Source organism: Panulirus ornatus, chromosome 12 (genome assembly GCF_036320965.1).
Source record: "Panulirus ornatus isolate Po-2019 chromosome 12, ASM3632096v1, whole genome shotgun sequence".
In the NCBI taxonomy this organism is placed as follows: Eukaryota; Metazoa; Arthropoda; class Malacostraca; order Decapoda; family Palinuridae; genus Panulirus; species Panulirus ornatus.
Window position 1 is genome coordinate 12,587,486 of NC_092235.1, and position 9,570 is coordinate 12,597,055.

Genomic DNA, 9,570 nt, shown 5'->3' on the forward strand with positions numbered 1-9,570 from the left:
GACTTGGGCGAGTCCCCAGGGGAGAGTGATCGGCCCCTGGAAGTGGAGAAACTGGTCTCCATCGAGTTGACTGACTCCGTCGACGAGGTCCTGTGAACTACAGATTCCCTCGACGGAACCACCGGAAGTATGACGTGTGACGCATTATCGTTTTTTACATTTTGTCAAGTAAGTCTTGTCCTCTTGTGTTTGGGTCGGACAGTAGACGTGGCTTGGACAGAGGATGTGGCTTGGGCATAAGAAGAGGTTTGATCTTGGGTTCTTTTCGAGGTGTGGGTTTTTCGGTGGCGATGGTCTTTGTGACGGAAGGAGTCTGTGACGCAACTGTACACATAACAGGCTTGTGTTTCAATGCTGAAGCATAGGATTATTGGGTTTGGGAGTCTCACAAGACTCCTTAACCCTCTTCCTATCATCGCCATACGAAATGTTGTTACGTGTCTTCACCTCACAGACTTCCTTCTCGAACTTGAACCGGTCCGAGCTCGGATGGCTGCCTTTGCAATTGACACACAACATCCTGTCATTTGTAAAGCTGTCAGCGGTGTGACCCTCAGTAGCACACTTCCCACATTTAGCAGAAAGCGAACAAGATTTTTCTGGCTGACTTTATTGTTAGCATTTGAAGCAACGCAAAGGGTTCGGGATGTAAGTAAGTAACCAACGAAGATCTCATCCGGGAGCTTTGATTTTCCAAATGTCAAATTTATCAAGGGTGTCCTACGTCGTCCACCATTTACAAATTTGGTGATGACCCGGGCAGCCACGACATCAACGTCTGCCAATTCTTTCACAATTTCGTCCTCCGACATATCCATGAGTTCCGGAGAGTAGATAATTACCCTGCACGAGATCATGGACACTGGAATTGTGACCACGACCTTGTGAGTATGGAATTGGGTCAACAAATCGGCTACCTGATTCACCGACTTGCCAGTTTCCTGACCATGTCAACGGGCCCTGCCCAGCCATCAATGACCTTCCTGATTAAGAAGGGATTGAGGGAGGCCAGGGTCGTTGAACCAGTCGCATGTATGTTAACAAACTCGGCGTTCCTAACTTTGATGTTGGGTCGTTCACCACCAATACCCCCTACGGGGGCAGTGGATGGTTTCCCGTTATCCATCCTAACAGGGACCTAGTCCCAAACTGGGGTGGCAAGCCACCCCAGATAGTGGGGAAAAAGAACTACCTTACCCCCCAAAAAAGATGAGGCACTTGGTCAAGCAGTAAGGTTTTAAGGGTGAGGCCGGTCGCACAAAGGCCAGGCTGAGTTCTCCTGCGGACACCCGGTCAGTGAGAGTTCAATCCTGCACAACCAACCTTATGTATAAAAGTTGCACGCAACTTGTATACAAAGCAAGGGTAAGCACTCACACGCTACAAGACGCAGCGTTCACCACCGTTGCAGCAACGCGACTGGCCTGCCAACCTGAACCAGACATTTTCATGAAGATCAAAACCATTCATAGTTAAAATAAGAGTCAAGACCATTCATGAAAACAAGTAGACTAAAATCAGTTTAAGAACTTAAGATAGGAAAATTAAGGAAAATATGCAATTCACAGTGCTGTAAAAATAAAAACATAATATATTTATGGGTATGGGTTTTCAGAAAAAAAGAGTGAATGTTGGGGTGAAGAGGGTGGTGAGATTAAGTAAGCTTGGGAAGGAGACTTGTGTGAGGAAGTACCAGGAGAGACTGAGTACAGAATGGAAAAAGGTGAGAACAATGGAAGTAAGGGGAGTGGGGGAGGAATGGGATGTATTTAGGGAATCAGTGATGGATTGCGCAAAAGATGCTTGTGGCATGAGAAGAGTGGGAGGTGGGTTGATTAGAAAAGGTAGTGAGTGGTGGGATGAAGAAGTAAGAGTATTAGTGAAAGAGAAGAGAGAGGCATTTGGACGATTTTTGCAGGGAAAAAATGCAGTTGAGTGGGAGACGTATAAAAGAAAGAGACAGGAGGTCAAGAGAAAGGTGCAAGAGGTGAAAAAAAGGGCAAATGAGAGTTGGGGTGAGAGAGTATCATTAAATTTTAGGGAGAATAAAAAGATGTTCTGGAAGGAGGTAAATAAAGTGCGTAAGACAAGGGAGCAAATGGGAACTTCACTGAAGGGCGCAAATGGGGAGGTGATAACAAGTAGTGGTGATGTGAGAAGGAGATGGAGTGAGTATTTTGAAGGTTTGTTGAATGTGTTTGATGATAGAGTGGCAGATATAGGGTGTTTTGGTCGAGGTGGTGTGCAAAGTGAGAGGGTTAGGGAAAATGATTTGGTAAACAGAGAAGAGGTAGTAAAAGCTTTGCGGAAGATGAAAGCCGGCAAGGCAGCAGGTTTAGATGGTATTGCAGTGGAATTTATTAAAAAAGGGGGTGACTGTATTGTTGACTGGTTGGTAAGGTTATTTAATGTATGTATGACTCACGGTGAGGTGCCTGAGGATTGGCGGAATGCGTGCATAGTGCCATTGTACAAAGGCAAAGGGGATAAGAGTGAGTGCTCAAATTACAGAGGTATAAGTTTGTTGAGTATTCCTGGTAAATTCTATGGGAGGGTATTGATTGAGAGGGTGAAAGCATGTACAGAGCATCAGATTGGGGAAGAGCAGTGTGGTTTCAGAAGTGGTAGAGGATGTGTGGATCAGGTGTTTGCTTTGAAGAATGTATGTGAGAAATACTTAGAAAAGCAAATGGATTTGTATGTAGCATTCATGGATCTGGAGAGGGCATATGATAGAGTTGATAGAGATGCTCTGTGGAAGGTATTAAGAATATATGGTGTGGGAGGCAAGTTGTTAGAAGCAGTGAAAAGTTTTTATCGAGGATGTAAGGCATGTGTACGTGTAGGAAGAGAGGAAAGTGATTGGTTCTCAGTGAATGTAGGTTTGCGGCAGGGGTGTGTGATGTCTCCATGGTTGTTTAATTTGTTTATGGATGGGGTTGTTAGGGAGGTGAATGCAAGAGTTTTGGAAAGAGGGGCAAGTATAAAGTCTGTTGGGGATGAGAGAGCTTGGGAAGTGAGTCAGTTGTTGTTCGCTGATGATACAGCGCTGGTGGCTGATTCATGTGAGAAACTGCAGAAGCTGGTGACTGAGTTTGGTAAAGTGTGTGAAAGAAGAAAGTTAAGAGTAAATGTGAATAAGAGCAAGGTTATTAGGTACAGTAGGGTTGAGGGTCAAGTCAATTGGGAGGTGAGTTTGAATGGAGAAAACTGGAGGAAGTGAAGTGTTTTAGATATCTGGGAGTGGATCTGGCAGCGGATGGAACCATGGAAGCGGAAGTGGATCATAGGGTGGGGGAGGGGGCGAAAATTCTGGGAGCCTTGAAGAATGTGTGGAAGTCGAGAACATTATCTCGGAAAGCAAAAATGAGTATGTTTGAAGGAATAGTGGTTCCAACAATGTTGTATGGTTGCGAGGCGTGGGCTATGGATAGAGTTGTGCGCAGGAGGATGGATGTGCTGGAAATGAGATGTTTGAGGACAATGTGTGGTGTGAGGTGGTTTGATCGAGTGAGTAACGTAAGGGTAAGAGAGATGTGTGGAAATAAAAAGAGCGTGGTTGAGAGAGCAGAAGAGGGTGTTTTGAAATGGTTTGGGCACATGGAGAGAATGAGTGAGGAAAGATTGACCAAGAGGATATATGTGTCGGAGGTGGAGGGAACGAGGAGAAGAGGGAGACCAAATTGGAGGTGGAAAGATTGAGTGAAAAAGATTTTGTGTGATCGGGCCTGAACATGCAGAAGGGTGAAAGGAGGGCAAGGAATAGAGTGAATTGGAGCGATGTGGTATACCGGGGTTGACGTGCTGTCAGTGGATTGAATCGGGGCATGTGAAGCGTCTGGGGTAAACCATGGAAAGCTGTGTAGGTATGTATATTTTGCGTGTGTGGACGTATGTATATACATGTGTATGGGGGTGGGTTGGGCCATTTCTTTCGTCTGTTTCCTTGCGCTACCTCGCAAACGCGGGAGACAGTGACAAAGCAAAACAAAAAAAAAAAAAAAAATATTTACGAGAATTTATACAAATGCAGTTACTAACAATCAGATATTTTCGAAGAAAAGATGTTTGTACAAGTGCAGCATGTTCCAAAAATGTCAATAAAAGCAAGCAAAATAAGATTTGTCGTAAAACATGCATAGATTATTCAATTACTGGAATATGATGAAAAGGTCAAGCAATCACAAATCAATTGAGAATACATTTCTATGGTACAAATAAAACAAAGAATTCATCAGAAGTCAACAACTACACTTAATCTGTCAGCCCCGTAAACATGTTAATTCCGATTCGTTCAACATGTCATTTAAAGTTCCACTGCATGTCTTGTGTCGGGTCCTTCAACTCTTGTCGCACCAGTGACATTCTTCACTCTGTCGTCGTTCCTCAGTCCACTCGAGTGATCCAGGTGATGATTATGATCTTGTAACTCTCTCACCTCTATCATCTCATCCATTCCTACATTACATCATTAAATAATCTGTCAATGTTACAAGGCGTTTGAGGCAGTGCGCTTTCCTTAAGGAAGGTGGGCTCGTGGTGAATTGTACCGTCTCCTGTTAAACCAAAGGAAGTGAATCAGTGTCACTCTCCTCCTGGAAGTTAGTCTCCCAACTGTTTGATTGTGTTTTCCATTAAACCGTCAGCCAATATCTCCCGTAGTATCAATCTCTCTTCTGAATGTATATTCTCTGAGGTCCGTCTAGCAAGAATTCGTTGTTTCTCGATGCACCTCTGTAATAGTTTCCCTTAAATATCGTAAGTCGAAGCTTCATTACTCTGAAATACGGATTCTGGATTTTGTTCTTCTTCCTTATTCTTTGATGGAAAAAGAGGGAAGTCTTGTAAATTTTGAGTGCAAGGCTGTGAAGCTTTATTCAGGATTTCAGTGGACACCTCCGGTTCCGTGTATGATAATCATCTAAACAGAGGACCTGCCTCGCCTCCCCCGTGGTCGCCTTTTTCGTGTTATGTCCCGTCGCGGTTTGCATAGAACAAACCCCACACCTGCCCCTGGCTCTCAGATGTCCGTAACTCTGACATCTGTAACCACTTGGTGGTTGACAGATCCCCAGCGACCCGATTCATTCGCATCCAGGGCTAGATCACCTGGTTGCTATGGGTGATGTCGTTAGTCATAGTCCCCCTCGCTGCCCGCAGCAATATTACCTGCGCTTACTTCCAGTCGCTGTTTAGTTTCACAAAGAATGTATATGTACATATTTTTTTCATCCAGCTCCAGCTCCCTTTACTGTACACTCTGGCCTTCCTGTTCATGTGTTGTTATAACTGGCTGCCCCTTGTGACTGTAATGTATGTATGAGGTTATTACTGATACAACCGACACTGACGATTCCTCCCACCCAAGGACGTAAGATCCAACGTTCTACCTCTCTTCACCCTTTTCATTATCTAACTATATCAAATGTCTTTATGAAATGTCCTTTGATGACTCATCTTAGTCTCACAACAAGTCTTGTGCTGTGGCGCCCCACAGACTAGCCGACATTAAAGATAAACAGTGTGAGTCTGCTTTTTTTGAAGTGCTTGCTATGTAATTGTTCAACAATATTCAACATGTGACGTCTTCCCAAGATGTTACAGCATAACTTACAACCGGTAAGTTCACCTATGAGACTAAGGAATGTACTTGAAGAGCTTTACGTCCACACACTACCGTGTCTTGGATGGGAATCAAAGTGGGAGGAAAAACAGTGGGGAAATTCATTTTCCCAAATCGAGTGATTACCAAAGTCTGTTACGTGTGCCAAAAGCATTCATGATCGTAAAGAAATAGTTATGGGGCAAAACGGGACACAAAAAGAAATTAAGAACATTAAGATTTCCACAGCATCCGAAAGAACCAAACAAACATATCCGACGCATTTAGCACTCAGTACCCATAATAATCCAATATCTAAGTTGAACCAATCAGCAGTACAGCAACCCAGCAAGCAACGATAAATGTATTCAGTGTATCTACCAAACACTACAAATGTATAAAGCTCATCCATCAGGTTGCAGTGACAGAAACAGCATCCAGCAGGCATCACGCAAACATATCAAGCTCACCAGTAAGTAACACTCGAACATATCGAGCTCATCCAGCAGGTAATACCCACACATATTTAGCTCATTCAGCATGTAAACACACAAACATTTGCAACGCATCCATTTGGCAGCACACAGACATACCCCGCTTTTTATTATTGCTCGACGTAAGTGTCTAGTTGCATTCCTCAGTCTCAGAAAGACTATACTGGTCAACGGCTAAAAGGCTTCGGGCATTAAGATAGCTAATCTTTACCAAGTTTGGAGCGCAGACCATTAATCACCCATCTTTCTCCATCCAATCAGTTTTACCCATATCAATCTGGAGTTACTTTCTTTCACTCCCACAACTCTTGCTTCAGGAGTAGTGCTACTCCTTCCCATGCTCTTGTCCTCTCACTAACCCCTGATTTTACTCCCAAGACATTCCCAAACCACTCTTCACCTTTACACTTGAGCTTCGTTTCACTCAGAGCCAAAATCTCAAGGTTCCTTACCTCAAACATACTACCTATCTCTCCTCTTTTTTCATCTTGGTTACATCCACACACATTTAGACACGACACATCAAGGAAGATGAGCACTCCTCGCATGATTCCTTCTTCTGTTTTCCCTTTTAAAAAGTTAAATACAGGGAGGGAAGGGTTTCTAGCCTCCCACATCCGTTCCGTTTAGTCGCCCTTTACGACACACGGGGAATGCGTAGGTATTATTTCTTCCCTATCCCCAGGGATATATATCAGTCCTCTGTTCTTAACGCTACCTTGCTAACGCGGGAAATGGCAAAAGTATGATATATATATATATATATATATATATATATATATATATATATATATATATATATATATATATATATATATATATATATATATATATATATATTTTTTTTTTATACTTTGTCGCAGTCTCCCGCGTTTGCGAGGTAGCGCAAGGAAACAGACGAAAGAAATGGCCCAACCCCCCCCATACACATGTATATACACACGTCCACACACGCAAATATACATACCTACACAGCTTTCCATGGTTTACCCCAGACGCTTCACATGCCTTGATTCAATCCACTGACAGCACGTCAACCCCGGTATACCACATCGCTCCAATTCACTCTATTCCTTGCCCTCCTTTCACCCTCCTGCATGTTCAGGCCCCGATCACACAAAATCTTTTTCACTCCATCTTTCCACCTCCAATTTGGTCTCCCTCTTCTTCTTGCTCCCTCCACCTCCGACACATATATCCTCTTGGTCAATCTTTCCTCACTCATCCTCTCCATGTGCCCAAACCACTTCAAAACACCCTCTTCTGCTCTCTCAACCACGCTCTTTTTATTTCCACACATCTCTCTTACCCTTAAGTTACTCACTCGATCAAACCTCCTCACACCACACATTGTCCTCAAACATCTCATTTCCAGCACATCCATCCTCCTGCGCACAACTCTATCCATAGCCCACGCCTCGCAACCATACAACATTGTTGGAACCACTATTCCTTCAAACATACCCATTTTTGCTTTCCGAGATAATGTTCTCGACTTCCACACATTCTTCAAGGCCCCCAGAATTTTCGCCCCCTCCCCCACCCTATGATCCACTTCCGCTTCCATGGTTCCATCCGCTGCCAGATCCACTCCCAGATATCTAAAACACTTCACTTCCTCCAGTTTTTCTCCATTCAAACTCACCTCCCAATTGACTTGACCCTCAACCCTATATATATATATATATATATATATATATATATATATATATATATATATATATATATATATATATATATATATATATATATATATCATACAAACCTCCAACAGCCAGGATGAAACCCGGACCCCTGTGCAACAGGAGGGAGTGGTACGGCTAGGCTATGATCGCCCCTAATAGGGAAATTACTATTCGAATACTATGTACTCGACTACCCATCGTCTCACGTTGGCGAGGAACGGGTCATTTCCCATCTGGCTCACACAGCCAGCAGATAGCATTTTACCGAACTTAACTGTACAACGCGGAGGTATATGAATACGAACCTTCATAGAACAGTGCAACAAAACAGAACGTTTGTTGACATCACCACAATATCCAAACATCATTAAAAAAGCGACACCCGCAACAGAGACATCATTACAAAAGATAAGAACATGTGCAACCAAGAAAAAGTTTTGTTAACCTCGTTGGAACAAAAGCAGAATATTTCTTCAATAATGCATCAAAGAAATATGTGTTGCCATCAATAAAACACACAAACATGTTTTGACATCAACAAAACGCTGACATTATAAAACCCAAAGAAAATGTGCTAATAGGAGCGAAAATAGTTTTAACCGTATTACAACAAAAGCTAAAAACCTCTTGACATCAGAAAATTCTAGCGTGTTGATACCATTAAAACAGCCAAAGACCCTCCCAATCAAAATCGTAGCAATAGATGTGCTTACAGGAGGTAAATTACCGGTTTGCTATCAAAACGACTGCCAAAGAAAATTTGTTAACCTCATTGCAACAAAAAGAGATGTATTTTGACATCAGTGAAACATCTAAGAATATCCAAACATGTGTTGACATCATTAAAACACCAAAGATCCTCCCTATTTAAATCATTACGAAAACGGAAGAACATGTGCGTACATAGGCTAAAACACCCTCTATGCTATAAAATTGGCAGCCGAAGAAGTTGAATTAACATTCTAACAGACAAATCATGTTTTGACGTCAATAATACATCCAAAAAACTTGTTTCGACATGAACAAAACATCCAAATATCATTAAAAATAGACACCAACATATACGTTAAAAATAACGTTGTGTTAACCGTATTGCAACGAAATATCATTTGTTTTAACATTAATATACGATTCAAGCATGACGTGTTGTGTTCACATCATTAAGATTGCCAGACACCATCACCATTGACATCATTATGATAGTCAGAGAACATTTGCACACAGGAGCTAAAAATCCTCTTTTTGCTTTGACGTCAACGCCCTCTCCGTTGACATAATTACAAACACTTTTTTCTTTCAAAACGGCAGCCAAAGAAGTTGTATTAACCTCATAGCAACAAAAACAGAACATTTGCTTTAACATCAAAAGAACATCCAAGAAACATTTGCTGCCATGAACATCCAATGTGTCTTGACTTTAACAGAAGAGCCAAAGATCCTCATCACTGACCTCATTACACAAGCCATAGAAAATGTGCTAAAACATACCTTTTTGGTATCAAAACGACAACGAAAGCGTGGTTTGAAATCAGTAAAACATCCAAAAAATCATGAATCATCAAAATAGCGAAAGAATCAGAAAATAAAGAATATGTGATTACACTAAAACAACCTTTTTGCTTTAAAAAAACGACACCCCAAAGAACATAAAACATTAAAGAAACCGAGTTTAATAAAACAAACAAATTGAGTTGACGTCATCAAAAAAGCCATCAAAACGACGTGTTTTGATATCAATAAAATTTTTAGGAAATATATGTGGACATCTAAACAACATATGTTGACATCA